Genomic DNA, 17,335 nt, shown 5'->3' with positions numbered 1-17,335 from the left:
ATCCTTCATCCAGTTGTCCAAACCAGAAACTTGAGAGTTTACTCAAGTCATCCCTTCAATTGCTCCCCATGACCACTTGAAAGATCTCTCAACCATCCTCTCTTTCCTGGCCTCCAGTCTGTTGCTTAGTTGAGCCTTCCTTCCCTTCTCACCTGTCTGACATCTGCATTCCCTTAAATGGATTCTTTCCCTTTATTTCTGCATCTCTTCCATCCAACTTCCACATTTATGATAAGAATATTTCTAGAAGCAAAGACTAGACTCCCCTTCTTAAAACCTTCAATGACTTCCTATCGCTCACTTTGAAAATAACATACAAACTTCTTTTACATGATACCCAAGTGGGACTCTACTGTCTCTTCAGTGTCACCTTTATTGTGCTCTTCCAACTGTTCTCCAACTCCTTGTAATTCTCCTAGTTTCAGACTCATCACACCTCTCTCCCTCTTTTGACATCTGTGCACCTGGATGGTTCTTTCTTTGCTGCAACCGAGCACTGCCCAGTACATTTCTTCAGATTTTTCATGCCTCATCCTCTGATAAACTGAGGCTCAGAGAAACTCAGTAACATGCTCCATCTTAACCGATCAGCAGTTGTCTTTCTCATGGAGGGCCCTGAGCTGGTAGGTTTTTTTCCATTGTTGGTTGGTTAGTTTGGTATTGACTTCCTAGAGAAGCAAAAGGGGTTGGAACACATGATCTGGTGGTTATCAGAATTCTTTATGAAGGGAGGAAGAAAAAGCTGGGGAAGAATATGTTGGTCCTTTATAAGTTTGAGACATGTGATATTTAGAGAGAGAGAGAAAAGGCAATATGCTCTGGAAAATGGCGGACTAGTTTGAAAATGTAAAACATTAATTTATAATGATAATCCCCAAAGAGAAACATACACTTTGGCAAGTGATCCCCAAATTGGAATGGCTGATGGATAGCCAGGGAGTGACTGCTGAGATGAGGTATGATGCTGTCCATGGAGAAGAGGGGCGGACATCGGTGAGTTATGGGCTCTAATTCCACCTGGGACTGCGAGTAAATAACAAAGTGCCAGAGAGAGGCTCCAGATGGTTTGTGTAGTGAGTGTGACCAGAACTCCACTGAGGAATCAGAGCCTGGTAATTCAAACCGGGCCTGCCTTTTTATGTTGTAGCAATTCACGAACTTACCAGAGTGTCTAGTGGGTGTGCTGGTGACCCCTTTACAAAAACAGACTTCCTCGGAAACAGCTGATACCAAGTTTGGAGGCCATGTCCCATCCTGGCCAAAGCCCACTGCTTCCTGGATGGTGGTTATTGATAATTTTAGGGAAACCTCAGGCTCAGATCATTCAGCCTGTATACACATCAGCCCAATCTATTTATGGCAAAGTGGACGTTCTAGGCTGGAGGAGGCAGAACTTAAATAAGAAAGTGAAGTAACAATGCTTTTTAACCCCCACCTTCATACCTCGTTTTATACCCCTGCCTCCTGGGTCCACCTGGCATGGACACTAATGAGGACTTGTTCTCACAGAACAGCATGAGAAACGTGGAGGGCCCCTGGAGGCCAACACCATCCATGGGCCACAGGTGCAGCTGTCCAGCTAAAATCCCCAGCAAGCTTTTCCTGTGGCTCCTCTCTGTGAGTCCTGAGGGGCTCGAACACCTGGAGCAAGTGAGGTGGGGTGGGATCCACCCCCTCCACATGTCACCTGGAGCAGAGGAAGCCTGCGGGGCAGTGTTTAACAGCTGGAGGAGGAAATGGAACAGGAGGGAGGGGACTCATGAAACAGACTGCCACCTGGGGACTGCCGGGCCTGACGAACTACTTAAAGGCAAAGTCCTGGGTTGACATCATTGATGTTTAGACTTGCGTGTGTCTGAGGACAAAGTGCACTTTCTTTTTTTGTTTTTCACTTTTGTTCAACTACAGTTGGCATTCAATATATTAATTTCAGATAGCATAGTGGTTATAACATACAAAGTGATTTCCCCTCCTAAGTCTAGTACCCACCTGGTGCCAGATATAATTATAACAAAATGATTGAGTATATTTCCTATGTTGCATTATAAATTACAGCACACATTCTTTAAGTTGGGGAAATACAATTTGTTTTTTTTTTAAAGCTATTCTGTCGTGCACAAACCACTTTTTAGCATCTATTATCTGGAGAATAAAAAAAAGAGAGAGAGAGAGAGCTGAAACCAGTTTGGCTCAATGGATAGAGTGTCACTCTGCAGACTGAAGGGTCCCGGGTTCTATTCCGGTCAAGGGCATGTACCTTGGTTGCAGGCACATCCCCAGTAGGGATTGTGCAATAGGCAGCTGATCGATGATTCTCTCTCATCGATGTTTCTCTCTATCCCTCTCTCTTCCTCTCTGTAAAAAACAAACAATAAAATATATTTTAAAAAAGAAAAGAAAAGAAAAGAAATATGGCATATTTCCTATTCAATGGGTGCTGAGTAAGGGACTCAGAGAAGAAATTTACTGTCTCCTATAAAGAGTTCACAATCTAGTCTGTGAAACAGATACTCGGCTAGGAGGGGCCTAGAAGGGCTTTCTGGAGAAGGAGGCATTTCTGCTGAGACTTGGGGAGGGGTTTTCTGAGTATAGGGAAGTAGGTGTTCAACAATCCAGAGGTGAGCGAGAACCCGGGTTCTGCATGGCCTGCGTGGTGGAGGCAGAGGTGGAGCAGGGAAGGGGCAGGAGAAGCCACGGGTGAGGTCACCTGAAGGTCATTCCACAGCACAGGGACTTGAGGCTAGAGATTTCAGGGAGCCCTGGATAATTCCTAGTGAGCGCAGAACATATTCGGAGACGTGTTTTGTATCCCTGGTCATTTAAGCAGAGGATGGATGAGGGACCAGTGAGACCAGAAAACCAGAGGAACCAGAGAATGAAGAAAAGCTGCCCCAAAGTTTCCTTAGCTCAGTGGTCGGCAAACTCATTCGTCCACAGACCCAAATATCAACAGTACAATGATTGAAGTTTCTTTTGAGAAACAAATTTTTAAAACTTAAACTTCTTCTAACACCACTTCTTCAAAATAGACTTGCCCAGGCCGTGGTATTTTGTGGAAGAGCCACACTCAAGGGGCCAAAGAGAGCTGCAGTTTGCTGACCACTGCTTTAGCTTGTGTTCTAGACTTTTCATCTCTAGCAATTGCACAGAGAGCAGAATGCAGAATGCAAATTTCCAACAGCTGCTGTGAGTGGCTTAAAAGTCAAATGGCTTGTCCGTCCTCGAAGATTCTCAGGCTGCTTTGGGCAGAGTCGCAGGCCCATCTGCTCCCTTGGCTTAAAAGGAGGAGAGCGATCTTCCTGCATTGTCCCACTGGCAATCTGTGGCCCGCTCCTTCTGTCCCGGGATGGGCATGACCAGGGTCACTGAGTGTCTCTCCTTGCCACGGGGGCAGGAGGCTCAGGCCGGCTGTCCTGTGCCATGCAGGCCGTATTTATCTCGTGCTGAATTGCTTAGAGAAATGGTTGAAATCAGAGGCAAAATGCCACATTGCCCGCCCACTGCAGTCTGGGCTCACGGGAAGGGAAGATGATTGCCAGAGCTGTTCCCAATCCGCTCCTGGACCTTAAGCTGTCTTGAACAGAGTTGCCAAGCAGCTTGCTAGAGACTGGCCTTTGGGTGGGTGTGGGGAGGGAGGGGGAGCGAGCAGTTGGCTCTCCATCACTTGTTCAGGAGCTGCTCAGTTCATTCCCCAGGCTCCGGTGAGCGGGTCTACAGCAGGGTGAGTCTTTGTATGAAAACTTGACTTTGTATAAGAACTTGCTGTCAGAGATGCTGCAAATTGACTGCAAATACAAGCAAAGGTTGTTTCAATGGGTTTGGAGCTTTTAGTCGCCCATGTGTTACATTAGTTGTGAATTTCTTATTAAAATCAAAACCTAGTGCTAAAGCCTTGGGGGAGGAATTATATTCTGAAAGAAGGATACGGTCTTCCTGTGGGGTTCTGAGCGGTGCTCTGGGTTTTCCTAGGGAAGAGTCTGTGATTGTGAGGTGATACTTGAGGCATCTGGCAGCGATTGAGCACCATGGAAAGAGCAATGTCTCCAGCTCAGTAGATGGGGGTTCAAGTCCCAATTCTGATTTGGTGTGTTGCCCTGTACAAGTTCCATCACTTCCTCAGGCCTCATACGCCCTGGGTGAAATGAGGGCAGGGATCCTCCCAGTCAGTCTGACGCTTAGCTTTTACAGTGAGCAGACTGAGGTCTGGAGGGCTGTATTATTTATGCAAGGTCTCCAAAAGAGTAGACGTAAGAGCCATGAGCAAAGTCACGCACCACATTCCATGATGGAAGCATGTGGATCTTGCTGTGGTATGCATGTGGGAGAGGTCACGCCAGGATCCCAGGTGACCATGGTTTTCCCTCTTGTGTGGGTGCTGATGTGAGACTGGGCATTAGGTGAGTAAGACAGAAGTGTGGGAGAGAGAACAGAAGCAGCCTTCTAGCTTTCCCACTGGGTCATGACCCCACAGGGTGATAGTCAGGAGAAGGCATGGGACAGAGAAGAGGGGACCGTTAGTCCCAAGCTAGTGATGAGTTGCTTCCTAAAATGTGTCTTCCTAGTGACAAGTTGCTTCCTAGAATGTGTCTTCCCACTTCTTTCACTCACTTTTGAAACACTAAGAGCTCTCTCTGGAACCCCAGCTGGAAAATGAGTCTTTTCATGATGACCACACTGATCTAGGATGCTATACAACTTGTTGCTTTGGAAAGCACACACCCACAATCTGATGGGGTGTATGCTGGGCTGATACCAGGGTTTCCCGCCAAGGGAAGGCTTACACGATGGTGTGGGTCACTCCTTAGACACCCAGTCAGGGCTGTGGGTGGGGAGGGCTGGGTCCTCATGCTCTCTCAGTGGTTCCTTGTGTTCACTGACATTTAAAAAAATTATGTTACTGTGTCCTTTCTTTTTTTATATATTTTTTCAATTACAGTTTATAGTCAATATTATGTTGTACTAGTTTCAGGTGGACAGCATAGTGGTTAGACAACCATATACTTTACGAAGTGACCCCCCTGATATTTCCAGTACCCACCTAGCACCATATACTGACATTTTCAATGGTGGGAAAAAAGAGACAGAGGTTGGTAAATTTATTTAGGACAAAACTGAACACAAAATTCTGACTATTACCTTAAAGGAAGAAAGAACATAGTGTTCAGAAGTAGAGTTCAAAGCAATATTTATATACTCCGATATTTTTATATTTTATTTTTAAGTTGTATGTGTATATAGTTTAATAATAATAACAAATACTTATAAACCACTAAGTACCACTCTTCTAAGTGCTTGGGCTTATTAACTGATTTAGTCATTATTATTATTATTCCTGCTTGAAAGGGGACATTGAGGCATGGAGAGAACAGAGTCAACAATTGTTAGCGTTAAAATCCAAAATCTAGGTCCTGGCTTGTAAGCTCCATACCATACCGCTTCTGTGGAAAGCAATAAATCAAATAGCATTATAAACCTTCCTTGTTCCACCCTCCTCCAGCCCTGACTTTTACTCTCTTGCTATCCTTGCTGTTGCTTCCTCTGGCATTTATCTCCATGTTTAAGCTGTCTTTTATTTTTTCAGTACACATTACGCATATCTGTTGACTTTTATTTTATGGAAGATGAGAATTTAACTCTCTTTTCATGAACCTTCTGTCCCTACCCTAAATACAGATCCATCCCATCTCCCCAGTCCCCCTTTATAGTTAAGGCACCAATTTTTAGTGAAATCAATATTCAACGACTAGCATTATATAATTATGCAAATAATATTTAATGATGAGCCACCCATATATGATGACTCATTATCTTTCTGTAGACAACCATTTCTTCTTTTGGTTCCTGTTGTTATCCGTAGAACTAATTCTTATCCAGCATTTCTAGCAGAGAATAAAACCCTTCTCAATCTGAACAGGTACTTCCAGCAACCCTTCAAGCTTTGTTTTTCTTGGAGTTATTCCTTCTGGAGCCATCTGCCTGTCCTTCTCGGCCAGGGATGGTTGTCTGTGCTGTGGGGCTGCTGCCTCGCTGGTATCCGAGGATTTGTCTTGATCCTCAGCCTGGGTATTTGCTTCATCTGTCTCCAAGTTGGATCTCTGGTTTCCTGGGCCTCCCTCTTTCTGAATTTAGATCTTCTAAAAAGGTGCTAAGAAAAAAGACAAGGAAGAAAAAGTTTGTAAGGTCTAGTGTTCTGACAATATCTTGATTCTACACTCATATTTGATTATAATTTGGGCATAGATTTCTAGATTAGATCTAGTTTTCAATTAGAGCTTTAAAGGATTTCTCTACTGTCTACTGGCTGCCAATGCTGCTTTTTGAAAAGTATGAGGCAATTTTTTATTCCTCATTCTTTGCATGGGAACATTTTTTGTATGATTTTTCTCTCTGGAAAGAGAAAAGGGCTTCTCTTTATCCCAAATTTCATGATGATATGCTTTGATGGGTCTTCTGTTTTAATTCAACATGCTGGTTATGCAATATTCCATTTTGATCTGGAAAGCCATATCCTTTGGTTCAAGAATATTTTCTTATAGTATTTTTTTACAGTTTCTTTTGCTAATCATTCCTTCAGGTTAGATTATCAATTGAATGTTGTTTTTTATGGTATATTTTTTAATTTTCAAACTTATTTTTTCCCTTTTCATTCATCTTTTCTGTTATATTTTCCAGACTTACTTAAATTTAATAATCTATTGTATATAGCCTACTGAATTTTCAAATGCTAATTTAAAGTATATTTAGAGTTTCTAAGAGTTTTCTTATTTACTGTTACTTCAATAACATTTATTATTTTGTGCATAGATTTAATATATTTTCTTATATCTGAGAATATTCGATTTTTTAATGTTTTTTCATTCCTCAATTGCATCTATTTTCTCTGAATAAGTTCTCCCCTCACCCTTCTCTCTCTCTCATTTGGACACATATTAGAAACTTAGTGCAAATGTCTTTTTTTTTTATTATTGATTTTTTATAGAGAGGAAGGGAGACGGATAGAGAGCTAGAAACATCGGTGAGAGAGAAACACTGATCAGCTGCCTCTTGCACATCCCCTACTGGGGTTATGCCCAGCAACCAAGGTATATGCCCTTGACTGGAATCAAATCCAGGACCCTTCATTTCGCAAGCTGACGCTCTATCCACTGAGCCAAACTGCTCAGAGCAAATGGCTTTTTTTTTTTTTTTTTTTTTTTTTTTTTTTTTAGAGCAAATGCCTTAGTGCAAGTGAATGGCATAGAGATTCATTTTTCAAGTTGAGATCTTAAGCTGATTTGAACCTGTACATGCTTGGTAGCTGTGATTGGGGTGAGGAGAGGAGTGTCATTAATCTGTGGGCTCTGCTTTAAGACTATTGGGCAAGGAACTGGCCAATGCATTGGGCTCCTAGGATAAGTAGGTTTCTTTTCCCTTGGGGTTGCTCACTTTCTCCTGAGAGGCATTCTCTACCTCCTGCCTGGGGAGTACACCTCTGGCTCTTGGTGTTCAGGCTGCTGAGTACGTGAAGTTCAGGCTTTCGCCATTTCACCAGATGTTGATGTATATTCCCTCCTTTCTATTTTGATGCCTCACCCCTCCCTTTAATTGTGACACTTGGGGTCTTCAAGTCTAAAGACTCTATAGAGTGTAAACCTGTGTTTTGTCTTGTTTTGTTTTGTTTTTGTTTTGTTTTGCCTGGAGGGTGGATAGGTTGTAAAGGTTGGGGAAGGATTCTGAGATTTAATTTTTACATAAGCCCCACAGAGTCCTCCTGTTTTCAGGTTCCACCCACATCCCTACCTTTTGAGATATTGACACCCTCCAATCGATTTGCCTTTCCAGAGTTGTATTGGTTGAATCTTTATAGCTCCAAAGTCCTTTTACTGGCAGTCATATTTTAGCTGCTACTTATATATCTGCTTTCTACTTTCTAAAGGGTATTGACCATCTCATGTTCTGTAATAACTTCTTTCACTTTCTTTTGTCATTTGGCATTCCTATCTTTCATAGCCCTTTATTTTCATGATTTTGAAGTGAAGATAAATACCTACTTGACTTTCAGCAGACCTCTTCATGCATTGCTGTTGGTATTCTACATCTAAAATGCCTGGAAATGTCAGCTTCATGTCCCATGCAGGATTTTTTCTGTGGTTCACCAACTTGCATCATGCCTGTGTTCATTAGAAAGCAAACCCTGATAGTCAGAGCTTTAGGGCATGTAAAGAATGTATAGGCCCCAGGACCTGCCCTCAAGTCAGGAATAATAGACCACCCCCGTGGGGCAAAAGATGCACCATGTTTGCAGGAAAGGGGCCATTTCTGGGGCAGGAGGTGATGAGGGGACACAGAGCAGGTAACATTTGAATTGTACTCTAGGAGGGAGGCCCCAGCGCTGATGTGCTAATGAGGTTCCTGGGAGATTCCGGGGGATTGAAGTGGGCTGGGGATCAGGCAGAAGTGAGAGCAGCTCTAAGGCAGGTTAGCCCGGGCCTCCCTCCCCTCATTCACAGTTTTCCCCGGACCTTGATCACCAACCTCTCTGAAGACTCATCGTTGCACCTGGAAAAGTTCCCGGCTTCACAATGACTTTGAAGTGAACTTTAACTTCTAAAGAAACCAGCGATGATACGAAAGGCAGGTAAGATATATCACTGAGCGATCGGCCCCCACATGTGGAAGCGGTTTGTTACCCTCTGGAATGTACCTGTGAAAAATGTAGCTTTGAAAATGTTAGTAGCAGATGCTTCTGTTCATCTCCATGCAATTTACTGGTTATGCTGGGCAATCACTTCCTCTCCCCTTCTGAGTCAGTTGTGTGGGGTGTGTCCCTCCATTGGGTCTGTGGTGCTAGCCATGGATTGGCCCTTTTGTACCATGATGCTTTCTGGAGGCCTGCCACTGGCTCTCAAGAGTCTCTCCCTGTCCCGTTGTCTTTGAAGTGTAGGGCAAAGGGAAGAGCTGTTTCTCTAAGATGCTTAGTCTCTGGGATCAAACAGAGGGCTTGTGAAAACACACATGGCTATGCCCATACCCAGAGCTCTGGATTTGGTAGGGTTGGGATAAAACCTAGAGAATTGACATTCCTAAATTCCCAGGTGATGTCAACACTGCTGGTCCAGGAACCACACTTGGAAAACCACTGTTCAAAGTAGAAATGCAGAAAGATAATGATAAATGAGTAGGAAAAAATGAATTGATTAGTTTTTTTTGTATGTTGTATGGGCTAAGGTAATAAGTGCCATGAAGGCTAAGAAGAGAGAAGAACACCTATAATTCTTAGTGTTTAAAGAATTACTCCCTTTGTGGCTAACCTCTGTTCCCCTTTAGCATCGAAGAATGAGGAGTAAATGAGTTCATGCTTTCCAACCACAGGGCACTTTCAGTGATGAGTATGTGGATGAAGTTACCCTGGGAGATGAGAATTTAGAGGCTACATGTCTGCCACAGGATTTTTTTAAAATTAGAAATGTGAAGCTTTATCACAGTGTCAACCAGACTTTTGTTAATAAGAAAGCCAATTTTGCCATTCACAATCCTTAGCGAACACACAAAGCTCAGAGTCTTGGCCTGAACCCCTGTTCGCTGCATTTAAAAGGTACAATATAGTGAGAAGGATAAACAGAATAAAAAATTAAAAAAGAAGAAGTAGTTGTTTCTATGGTTGACAACTCACATTTTTAACTACTGTTCTCTAACGCTCTCCTAGCATATTAAATGGGTGCTTGAAAATCCAACATAAAGATTAACCAGCCCTGTGTTTTCTCGATATGCCAATAGAACTTATCACCTGCTGTGTACTCAGCAAGTCCTGCCTAAGTTAGACCTTAATGGAGAAGATGAAAAATAAGCCTAAAAGAAGACTCCACCTTTCAAGAAGCTACAGGCCAGTCTGAGAATTCGGGAAACCAAGAGCTGACAAACCAAGTACAAAACAGCACTGAGCGTAGACATAGAGAGTAAGGTATGGGGGAACAAATTCCTATAAGAAGTCCATAGTTATGCAGTGGTTGGCAAACTCATTAGTCAACAAAGCCAAATATCAACAGTACAATTGAAATGTCTTTTGAGAGCCACATTTTTTAAACTCAAACTTCTTCTAACTCCACTTCTTCAAAGTAGACTTGCCCAGGCCGTGGTATTTTGTGGAAGAGCCACACTCAAGGGGCCAAAGGGCTGCATGTGGCTCGCGAGCCGCAGTTTGCTGACCATGACTAATGCCAACCAGAAAAATGAGACAAATGTTATGAGTTTTTGTAACAGAAGAATAGAATTTTAGGCTTTGCAAAAGTTGGACTGGGATTTTTCTGGGTCTTCAAATTCCTTTTCCAGTTTTTTTTTTTTTTTTCTCCCCAGCTACTCCCTGTAAATACTCTGCCCACCTTTCCCTACCCAGTGGCACATAGAGTGTTCTGTGGTATTTTACACCCAGCAAAGGTCCAGGTAAATCATATTTTTTAGGTACTAGGGTGTTATTTTGAGAACCCATTAGGGAAGATGTTTAGATTTTTTTTTTCCATTGGCACCTTCTGATCCAAATTCTTGCCTGTTAAATGCAAAAATAAATTCCTACTGTACAATATAATTTCTTTAAAAGACCCTACCTTAAATACATCTGTGGAAACTAAGCACCATTTATTTTAAAGTTTGGTTTAAAAATGTTTGCAGTGTATGCTCAAACTTTTCCAGATGTTAAAACAAGTAAACATTATTAGACCGAATTTAATTTGCTTTGTTGTTTTAATCAACGTTTACCTTGATTTCCTTTTTTTTTTCTTCTTATAATAAAGTTTATTCATGTGTTGGAGGCGATCTTCAAAGTGTTAATTTTAGCTTTTCTTTATAACACAAACACACCCATCAAGGCATTTTCTTATTATAAACGGAGATAAACTTGCAGCATGGCTTTGCTTCATTAAGCCAGGAAGTGTACGCACCCTAACAAAAAAAGTATGTATTTCCATTTCGTGTTGGCATCAATGGTGGTACTGTGAATAATGTCGTTAGCACTGGTAGCTGGAATTCTCTGTGGGAGACTGATGAAAGACAGATGACAATAAAAAGGGCATCAGAAACTAAAAATAAACTGAGATGTGGCGTTAGAAGCGAGGGCACTCGTGACTAAAGCAAAATGGTTTCTGGGGATGCAGCTTTCCAAGCTCAGAGGGGCCAGGTTGGGGCTTCCGGTGTAACCTGGGCAGTGGTGAAGGGGGAAGGAAGGGCTTCCCCACCTCCAGGGTTTGCAGGGAGATGAGGTGCTTTACGAATGTGCTTGTGTTACTTTTCCAACGTAGTTTTCGGAATGGCTTTGAATGTCATGAAATGTGCTGATTCTGCTCCTGTGTAAAGGACTGAATGGCAGATTATAGTATAGCCAAGTTAAATCGAAGGAGTGGATGAAGGTGGGAGTTGACATTTGACTCTTCCTACAGCCAGCCTTGTTTGCGTGTTCATAAAGGCAGATGAATGCATGTGTCTATGAGTGTATTTTAATTATTCATATCTGTGTGCAGCTAAAAAATAATAAAAGGTGATGTTCATGGCTTCCATCTGCCTTTTCACACTAGAGATAATTTTGTCTTTGCCAGTAAGTACTGTTTCTGGAGTTGTGTCACAGATATGGATAATGGTTGAAAAAAGAGGAATAAAGTAAGCAAACTAATTTAACTACTTTACTTTGGAAAGGACTAAGAAGGTTGCAAAATAAATAAATAAATAAAAAGAGGAGAATAGATTGTGCAGGTTTCAGGGGGTGGGCAAGAATAGCAAGGTTGAGCCAAAACCGGTTTGGCTCAGTGGTAGAGCGTCAGTCTGCGGACTGAAGGGTCCCAGGTTCGATTCCTGTCAAGGGCATGTACCTGGGTTGCAGGCACATCCCCAGTGGGGGGTGTGCAAGAGGCAGCTGGTTGATGTTTCTCACTCATCAATGTTTCTAGCTCTCTATCTCTCTCCCTTCCTCTCTGTAAAAAATCAATAAAAAAAAATAACAAGGTTGAGTTCAGGACAAACTTTGGATAAATTGTGAGGGGTACATTTTGAAAGAGAGGGAGAAAGACTAGAAGAGTTGTCATACAAGAATGAGGAGGAGTTTAGGGTATAAATAGCAAAGAGAATGACAAATAATTATGAACTGTATAAAAAATTGGCTTATAAAAGACTCACTCAATGTACCCAATGACCCCCCCTAATGCCCAGGTACTATTCTTCCTTGTTTTCCTATGAAACCTTTTTCTTTCCATGTTTTCCATATGGCATCATTGATGAACCTTCATTGTTGAAATATTTCCTTGAATTTTCAGAGATTCTACTAGATGGCAGGTTCCTAAAAACCTGGAATAACTTTCAGTCCCCTTCAGTTAGGATTGCATTTGGGTGCATGTAACCTTTAGCGGGCTTACTTTTCCACATGAAAAGAAGTCTGCAGTTTGGCAATTTGGGACAGTGCAGTTATTCAAGGAAATATTCCTGTCCTCCTCATCCTTATCGCAATTTTTAAAGGTAGCTATTTCATCTTCAGACATCAAAAGTATATTCTAGATAAAAGAAACTTAAAGAGGGAAGGAATAAAGGCATGTGCCACTGAGTCTACCTCTTTAATCAGGAAAAAGAAAGTTTTCATATCTAAATAGACTTCTCTTTACATTTTGATCACAGCTATATCACCTTATCAGTCTCTAGCTGCAAGTGATCCTAAGAGAAAAGCATTTTATCCATATGCATTGCTCCCCGCTTTCCCCAAACAAAATTGGGGTTTTGTAAATAAGAAGGAAATAAAGATGAAATACTCCAGAGGCTATTAGTCATATCTACCATATATCCAGCTTGTTAAATAAGGCTAGGTGTATAGAAAAAGGCTGGTAGAAATTTATTGACTAAGGTCTCCCCACACCCACCTATATTTAGATATTTGTAGTCTTTGGTCCTCATTTTTAGACTTTTCATGTCTTTCAGATATACTAGATGACAATACTAATGTTATGGATCATGTGTTAATTAGATCAGGCTGGAGAGGGCTGCTTTCCCCACTGAGCTGTGGTCTTTATGCCAATCCAAGAAAGAGATGGTATTTCATCAGAACAGCCCACCTGCACGGTTCATAAGCCAAAGCATGACTCTGTAGGTAGGAGGCTAAGATGTAATAGATGAGATCACTGTCATGGCAGCTGAATTGGAAGGTGTCAGGGTTGAACCCCTTGGATGTCTCCAACCTCACCATGTAACTGACAATCTACTAACATAGATGTTTCACGCAGTTTCCTCTGATTGGTTTTTCAGGTACAATGGGCCTTTGCCAACCTAATTATGCTTTTTTATTCAGAGTGAAATATGCCACTTTTTTCTCTGGAAAGGTAGATCCTAGTCTTCATACCCACATTTGACTATTGGCATTGTCCCTTTTCTTTCTTAGTTCATTGATTTATGCTTTTATCTTTAGTTCTTTCTATCTTATTCTGAGGAATTTATAAAATCAGAAAAAGGAAATGACTAGCAACTCCATTCAACACAAACTTAATATAATACCTACTATATGTCACTATGTTTTCTTCTGTTATGGTAATTTTTATACTTTATCATTTCAAATGGTGATATAATAGGTTATGGCAGGCCTATGGTCTGATTGATAACACTTACAAAAGCCAGATAAAAAGCAGACATCATATTTCAAAGCTTTGGAAAGCTCTGGAAGCAGTGAGGACTAGATGGATGGAATTGTCAGGCAGTGGGAAACCATTCAGAGAGAGCTGAAGACCAGCAGTTGCTTTGTTCCCATGGCGGATGTGCTGACTCTTGGTGCTGGCTGGAGGCTAAGATGAGGGCCCACTGCCAGGGCACAGAAAAACCAGCAAAGCTTTTTTTTAATTTATTTTTTATTTTTTTGTCTTCATGGACTTTTTTTCTTTTTAATTTTAATTTTATTTTATTTTCCCCCCTCCCTCCCTCCCACCCATCCCCAGAAAAACCAGCAAAGCTTTTAGTATCTCCTGGGGCTAAAGTGACCAGAACTGGTATCTTGAGAGGCCTCAAATATATGGCCATTTTCTCCATAACATGCCTGATGAATTTAAGGACATGTGGAAAGCTAACAAAAAGCCTTAAAGCCTCTGTACATAAGAGAGAAACTAATTGCAGTCTCTAGTTTTTAAAAGCAAAGATCTACTCAGGGGAGTTGGCAGGAAAACAAAATGAGCAAGAGTGAACCCCCCTGGAAGAAGTGGTAGATTAACACTAAGAATCCATAGGTGCTTTTCCCTTTGGGCCCAGGATGAAGCTTGGAACCTAGGCTTGGTTCTGGCAGTAGGCTGATGCAGGGGACAAGAAAGCCCCAAAGCTTTTGGGGGTCACCTAGAGGTGGAGTGTCAAAATTGGGAGACTTGAGGCTTTTTAGCACATGATTCATCACTCTTCGATATATTTATAAAATTTTGAAGCATGGAGTGGGGAAAGGAAGCTATAGATTACCCTTTTGTCTTTCAGAGTGGCAGATAAAGTGGATAAACCCTATTGTAGTTAAGACTGGAATTAGTATAAGCAAAGACACATTCAACAATGGAGCAGGATAGAAAATAGAGTCCAGGAATGGACTCAGATGTGTGGTCAGCAGGCGGATAACCCATCTTACTCTCCCACCAACATTCTAAATGTACTTGTTAGAACAAGTTTTAAAATCGCGTTATTCAAGAATTCTAGATGTTTGCTTTTTTTGATCAAACTTGTTTCTAAGAGAAGTACGTTAAAGTCACCCTTTATAAAAGCATTTTTGGTTAAAAAAACACACACACACACAATTTTTCTTTATAATTAAGTCCTATTGAGTTTTCTATATTTTGTAGGTGTTTGGATAGGAATAGATTAGTTCATAAATGGCCATTTCTTGAACCCTTTGCAATATATACCTGGTAGATTTTCTCAGTTCTATCTTCCAAGGAAATATTCTTTCTCAGAATATCCTGTCGATTCTTTTCCTTTTACTTCAGTTCTGATTTTCTAATGGTTTTCAATATCTATCTTTAATCTTTCCGAACTCCTCATTCTTCCATGATGTGAGTTCCTCCTTTGGCTCATTGAGAATTTTAGACATCCAATATTTATTTTAAAGTCTTTTCCAAATACCTCAATTATCTCCACATTGTCCGGAGTAAACAGTCCCATCTGTAGGTTCTTTTGACTTCCTTTCTTGGCACTGGAATCATTGTACGCTTTTCTTTATTTTATTTTTTTTTCTCTTCCTTCTCACCTACTTCTGAAATGGTTAGATTTTCTTTATTCCATCTTGTCTCATGCTCCCTTGGGTCAGAAGTTTTATTTTATATTTTAATTTTTGACATGGTTATGCTTTAAAAAAAAAAAAAGTAACATCCATGAAGAATTTTAAACTATCAAGTAGAGTCACCTACACACACTGCTTCCAGACTACCTGGGGATACTTCAGCCAATGGCCACACTGGAAGCACCAGTGGTAGCCACCTTCCCTCACATCATAAACAGCTAGGAAACTGGGAAACAGGTACAAAATAACAGTGTTCAGAACAACACTGTGTTGCTGGAGAGAGAGGAAAGGAACATATGAAATGAATGAGCATCCTGGCTTCCTTCCTGGGTCCATTTTCTGTCCTGAATCACAGAAGGGGGGTCCTAGCAGAGCAGGTGATTTTGCTGAACTGAGGAGACAGAGATGAGAGGACTGGAAGCTGATGCAGCTGGAATGTGATGGGCAGAGGTCAGCAGCGATGAAACCACAGATGGAAAGGGCTGCAGATCAGCATGGAGTTCTCTTAAATACTTTCCTGAATACTAGGCTGCATGGATAGAGTCAGATGCCATGAAGACAGGCTAAGAACAACAATTGCAGAGTTATGGTTGAGTGACTCCTAGAGCTCACACAGATCTGGCACAATTTCAAGCTCCAACCAGCCAGAGTAGTATCGACTAGGTTGATTCCCAATGCCCAGTACACTTTTGTTTCATGATCGATGACTTTTTATAAAGTGGCCTACCTCTGTGTGTTGATGTGTACCCTTAATAAAATGGTGACAACTGGTGAAAGGGCCAACCTTAAATACCTCCAGTGCTGTGATTTCTGCTGCCATCTATATGTGCTGGGCCCCAGATTCAGCTATATAGTGAACATCTCTACTCTGAAGCATCTCAAATGGATGGAACTCGTTAAGTCATGCAAGGAAGTATTAAATTAACTACAGTGATATATTATATATTTTACTAATTGTTTCACATGTTTATGTTTTATCTCTCTAGCTACACTGAAATTTTTGAGGTAAGTTGTCTGGGTTGTATCCTGGCTTTGCCACTTCCTGGGTTCCTTTGAGCAATGTTTGGTTTTCTCACTTACATACTGAGGATATATACTTCTCAGATTTGTGTGAGGACCAACATTTAAATGAGCTACCCTGTTTCCCTGAAAATAAGACAGTGTTTTATATTAATTTTTTCTCCCGAAGTTGCGCTAAGTCTTATTTTCAGGGGATGTCTTATCTTTCCATGTGCTAGTTCTTATTTTTGGAGGATGTCTTATTTTCTGGGAAACAGGGTAGTTTAAGTTTGGTGCTTTGTAAGCTGTAAAGCGTTATGAAAGTATAAGCTATTATGTTTCTGCATTCCCTAATAGCACTTCCCCTCACCCAACCCCCTTCATTCCCTGGCACCCAGGACAGCAGCTGGCAGAGAATGGGTGCTCAGTGACTGTGTGGATACTGATAGATTTCAGAGACCTCATGGTGAGCCTGGAGGAAATCTAGCCAAGAATCAAATGACCTGGCTTCTCTCTCACCTGTATGGCTAACTGTCTGTGTGAGCCCAGGCAATCTCCTCACCTCTCTGGACTTTTTATTTTATTTTATTTTATTATTTTTTTTAACTCAGATAATATCTATGAAGCCATTCTGTTTCCATGTTAGATAGCTCTCGTAGTCCTGCTTCACGGATCTCAAGCTAAGATCTCAGTGACTCTCTCAACCCACATCTTAAACCTTTAAATGCCAGATAGGCATTGGGTTTTCCTTGTATATTCTCTTTTCTCCACCATCTCAGAGGAGGGTCCGCAGTGTGGTAGTGGATTCTCCGTGAACCCTCCATGACAAAAGGGAAGTGGATGTGGAATGCCCTGTAGTGCCATATAACTCTGGTAATGTGGCCCTGGCTTTTTAATCTCCATTCCTCACAGTGGACAATTCAACTATTTTTTGCTTTGTTTTGTTTTGTTTTCAATTGATTTCAGAGAAAGGAAGGGCGAGGGAGAGAGAGATAGGAACATCAATGATGAGAGAGAAACATTTATCAGCTGCCTCCTGCATTCCCCTTACTGGAGATTGAGCCCCACAACTTGGGAATGTGCCCTGACTAG

Source organism: Pipistrellus kuhlii, unplaced genomic scaffold (genome assembly GCF_014108245.1).
Source record: "Pipistrellus kuhlii isolate mPipKuh1 unplaced genomic scaffold, mPipKuh1.p scaffold_m20_p_13, whole genome shotgun sequence".
NCBI classification, from domain to species: Eukaryota; Metazoa; Chordata; class Mammalia; order Chiroptera; family Vespertilionidae; genus Pipistrellus; species Pipistrellus kuhlii.
Note: the sequence above shows the minus strand (reverse complement) of the source record.